The sequence below is a fragment of the Ananas comosus genome, unplaced genomic scaffold, assembly GCF_001540865.1.
Source record: "Ananas comosus cultivar F153 unplaced genomic scaffold, ASM154086v1, whole genome shotgun sequence".
Classification (NCBI taxonomy): domain Eukaryota; kingdom Viridiplantae; phylum Streptophyta; class Magnoliopsida; order Poales; family Bromeliaceae; genus Ananas; species Ananas comosus.
The window spans coordinates 18,454-23,565 of NW_017890622.1; the positions used below are offsets into that span (position 1 = coordinate 18,454).

Genomic DNA, 5,112 nt, shown 5'->3' on the forward strand with positions numbered 1-5,112 from the left:
GGGGGATCCCTGACCACGGGGTACGCTAGGCGACCCGTTGGGCGATGTGGTTCTTGGTTTGTAGGTTGAGGTGCATCCGAGAGTTCCTTCACCTCGAGCTGGACAGAGCGCGGCTTATCCGCTGTTGATTAACTCAAGACCGAGTCGGGTGGCATAGTGTAACTGAGGTATATGTAACCTTAGGAAAGAATGGCAAGTAAAGAGCAAAGCTAGCTAAGAATAAAGAATGGCTAAAGAATGAGAATAACAAAAGAAAAGAATAAAGAACGGCTAATGTATAAGAATAACTAATAAAGTAAAGAAATATTACAAGTAAAGAATGGCCGAGAATATAAAGTAGAACTAAGTAATCTACTCGCATAGTTGCATAGTTTCATATTGTATTTCATGAGGCATGACATGTAGCTCAATATCAAGAAAAAGTATAATTATCTGTTATACATCATTGGACTAACATGTTGCAGGGCCTCATTAGACCTATTGGTTGAGCTTTTCCCTTGGGTGGCCGTACCCACTGGGAACCATGGAATTGGTTCTCACTCCACGTTGTTTTGGGGTGTTACATGTACACACGTGAGTGGCACGGCGGCGCGAGGCAAGGGCGTAACTCCGTAGGTAGCGCCCTACCCCATAGACCGAGGTAGCAGTACCCGAGTTGGTGGTCTAGCTTGAGGGTTTTAGAGACAAAGTACAAACTTGTAATAAATTGTAATAACTTGATTGTATCTGGAAGTTAAATGTAATAAGTATTTGTGATGTAAAATATATCTAGTGATTGTGAATGCTTGTAATAGCAAGTAGATTATGTTTTTGGTACTTCCTTATGTAATTTTTGATTGAAATGTGTTCCTGGTTGGAACTTCGTACATTTTAGTGATTGCGACGCCTTGGACGTATAGGGGAGACTCTATCTGCGGTACAAGAAAACCATGTCCGTTCGGCGGTCTGTTAGCGTGCCCGAACCCGACCAAATAGGCGGGGCGCGGGGCGTGTAAAGGGGACTACACCCACTAGCAATAATAACTCGTTCGGCCCAACCACCGGCCCAAAATGCTTAAGCCCAGTTATTATTACTAGTGTCTAAGTCTTTAATATACCCAATCACATTCCCATTCCTATCCGATATGGGATTATTAGGGTGTGACATCTTCTATATCATTCCCACTCAATTTTTTTTTGAAAGGGCCTTTTCCCTCAATTATCTCAATAAAAACTTACTTAACCTAATCATCTCATCCTTCTGAAATTATAACAACAGCAATTACAACCGTAATTTAACATAGCAATATTTCTAATAATTAAGGTAAAAAATAGAAAAATATCACTACCAAAAGAGCAAGAAGCGAAGTGAAGCCGATCTTGACACAACCGTTTGCAGTGATGATGTAGAGTGTGAAAAGGCAGTTGCGGTTGGTGGTGTGGGAGAGGAAATCAGGATTAGTGCAGAGAAAGGAGAGGATGGCATCGATGCCCCCTGTTTAGATCATGTTGAAAAAGGCATGCTCATCGTTGGATCAGCTAAAGCTTATCTGATGATGGCTCTAGCAAGAACTTCGGCCATGGCTCGAGCGCGTCACCACCACATCAAGGAGAGCAGAGAGAGAGAGGGAAGAGAGAGAGAGAGACAGTGTCACGCACCACACCCCGCAACCGCCAATTTGGTCGGTTCGGGCTCGTGGGCGGACCGCTGAACGGACAAGGTTTTCCCTATCTACCCAAGGCTTAACAATGTCATGTATATCTAGTTGCCCAAGTAAAACATAATTAACATACATGATTAGCGCGAGAGTAAACCACAAGAGCAAGAGAGAAATTTAGCTAAACTATAATATTCATTCACTTGTTTAATCGTCCTTTTACAATTCACCAAAAGTATAACTTGAGTTTATACATCTTGTCCTCACTACATGTTCTTTCCAAAATACAACATAGCCCTCACATAGTACATACAAGGTAAGCTAATGCAAGGAAAGTCCGCTACCTAGGGCGCTATGCCCTTACCACGATCCTCGACTGCGTCGCTCGTGCTAGGTCCTGCAACAACGTGGGATGAGAACTAACAAAAGTTTCCAGTGGGTTCGGCCGCCTACTCTGTTGATTTTTCCACTAGGTCTAAGTAGGCATAAGTAGAACGATATACATAGGGATAAGAAATGCTAACATGCTACTATGCCTCAACAACATGGTATGAATGAAGTAACCACTATGCTCATGATGTATGCCATTCATATGCTTGTAACTGTCATGCCCCGGGACCCAGCATAGGTCCGCCCGGTACGTGCCCAGACCCACCATATGCCTGCACATATAAGGCGTCTACAACAAAGAAGTATGAAAGATAAGAGTAAACAATAACTAGAGATATCAGAGCAAGTATACAACTAATTTTATCAACAGAAATGGAAGAAAGAGAACTACTCAACTAAAGTAAAACATAATGTAATACAACAACCGTCTCAAAATACACACAAAAAAGGGTGGTCTCTATACACAGGTACAACTCTCAACCTCTCCAAAATAAAACCAATGAGAGGTAGATTACCTATCAATAAGTCCCTCGCCAGCTAGCTAACTTGAGGCGATACCCTTTCCGCGGTCCCTAACCTCACTCGGCATGGAAGGCTCTGAAAGGAAACATGAAATAGAGGGTGTGAGAACTATAATTTATAGTTCCCAGTGTGTAATTACTGACCTCGGCATAATGCACCACTAGGCCCGAAAGAGTAAGGTAGACATGATAAGCAACAATAATAAACTGCAGGTATGAAAGCATGTATCGAATTCTAAACTACTAAGCCATAAGTAATATGATGATAATATGATGTACATTCATTCTAACATGATCAAGTATGTTCAATACATAACTAGCATGTTCCAACATGGCAAACAAGTATAATATAATGTAAGGAGCGATACCATCAAGTATACTACATGTCCCCAAATGTCCAAAGCTATGCTATGAGCATGTCAAGGTAATCCAATTACTATACCTTATCTAGTAGTGATTATCATTTATAGATTAATGTCATTGTTCAATCTTGTTATAGGACCTACATAGGTGTGGTCCAGCTTGTGCCACCTAAGTGTCGGTGGTAGCCCCAACATTCCCACTTTAGGAATGAGTCTATCCCTCCCGACCCCGTAGGCTTCTCGATACCGCACGAGCGGGCATAAGTCGCGTAGGCTAACTCCGGAGTGCCGACTTGTAGGGAGCGACCCTCACAAGCATGTGCGTATGAGCACAAATGGCAAGCAAGCGTAGTCATCATCTCAAAAACCCGATCGTCATGTCTCTAACATGGTGATAGCCACTAGCAACCCAACGGTCTAGTTCTATATCACAAGGTGAAGTTCCAACATTCACTAAGTCTAGTGCCTCTTTATGACACTAGAACATTACTATATTCAAGCATGTTCCAATTTCCATGCCTCTTTATGGTATTATTCACTAGGTTCATATATAACCCAAGTTCAATGTCGTTTCATGACATTAGCTCTCTAATTCACAAGTTATTCGAATTCAAAGCCACTTTATGGCCTAATGTATCCTCCTATGTCCAATTGAGATTTATGTCCAAGGACATATCACATTTGTCATTTCCACTATATGAAACATGATCCCAAGTCCCGAATAAGAATGCTAAACACATGCAAAAGTCTCACATGCAAACTCTTTACTACATAGAGGTCCAAAAATGCATTGTATATAACGTAAGCATTTTAAGAATTCTAAAATTCACAAATAATACATCTGGCATGAAAGTGCATGATTTTCCATTTTACAAAACTTAAATCAACATAAATGAGATTTTCTCATTTTTGATGAGGTCAAACCCACCGAAGCTCTACTAAATCTTCTTCGTTTGCGCCAACGAAGGTGCCCACTAGCCTCCTAGCCCCCTAAGGATCGTTCCAAGAGGGATAAGCGAACGTTACGAATATCCCTAAGTTCAATCATTAAGCATCTCAAGAAAAGGGCAAAACTCACCTATAGTATGGAAATCCCTTCTCAAGCTTTAAAAGAGAGCTAGAACCCTTCCAATCCAACCTAGAGGAAGGTTCTAATCTAAGAGATTAAGCTCCAAAAGCCTTAAATCCAAAATGCCCAAATAAATCTATCAAATCATGGTTCAAATGAGGAAAATAAGCTACTAACCTCAAGCAAAGCTCCAAACAAGGTTAGAAGTCCACCAGGGTTAAAAATCTTCCTTTCCACAAGCTCTTCTCCAAGCTCCAAGTCTTCATTCATGATGGAGAAGTCACCCACAAGCAAAAATGAGCAAAAGGGGAAGATCAAACCTCTAAAAATCCCAACAAAAGAGAGAAAATACCAAGGGAAATTGAGGGAGGACTCACCTCTCCTCCTTCTCTGTTGCAGCACAAAAGCCCCAGCCAAGAGGTGTGGGGGATTATAAGGTATTGCTACAATTACAAAGAAATCCCTCAAAATCTACCAGACTGCAGTTTGCAAAGTGTACCGGTACACGGAAAAGTGTACCGGTACAAACCCTTAATAGGCGCGAACCCGAGGCTCGGGTTGGCAGAAAATCACATATGTACCAATACAACCATAAAATCACATCTGTACCAGTACAACCATCAAGGTGTACCGGTACAAAATCTGTTCCGGTACAACCATCAAGACTGTACCAGTACACAGCCCTGCAAGGTGCAACCCGAGAACAGACCCAAAAATCCAATCTTTTGGATTTTGGTGTAAGTTTTAAACCTCAATTCTCGGGATGCGAGCCATGGGTCGGAACGCTATCTACGACCCTCCAAAAATTGTGGAAAGGCTCAGAACACAGATCAAACACTCGAACTTCACAATTTGCAAAGGTCTAGTATGTTACAGTAACCCAATCACACTGGCTAACCCTAAGGTTAAGCCCAACTCACAACAAAATCCTATAGGTGAAAGACTCTGTGCTACACTCACGCGGGACCGTCTGCTGGGTAGGTACATTAACCCAATCTGTGACGACTCCGAAGCCCACTGCTTGGGTGGAGCGACCACCGCCAAGTTAAAAATAGACTAAGTAAGTATGATCCAATCCTCTAAGCTCGAGGATACCCTACCAACTAGGGATAACAACCACTAAGGGATCTATA

General features: G+C 42.0%; 1 long non-coding RNA gene across 1 annotated transcript; it reads right to left on the reverse strand.

The window, feature by feature from the left end:
• Window positions 1-1,856: 1,856 nt before the first annotated feature.
• LOC109703976 lies at window positions 1,857-2,632 on the reverse strand. The gene is made up of 3 exons (XR_002214089.1): window positions 2,543-2,632; window positions 2,162-2,316; window positions 1,857-2,034 (listed from the first exon to the last, which is right to left on the reverse strand). It is a non-coding gene; the product is annotated as an uncharacterized LOC109703976 (long non-coding RNA).
• Window positions 2,633-5,112: the final 2,480 nt, after the last annotated feature.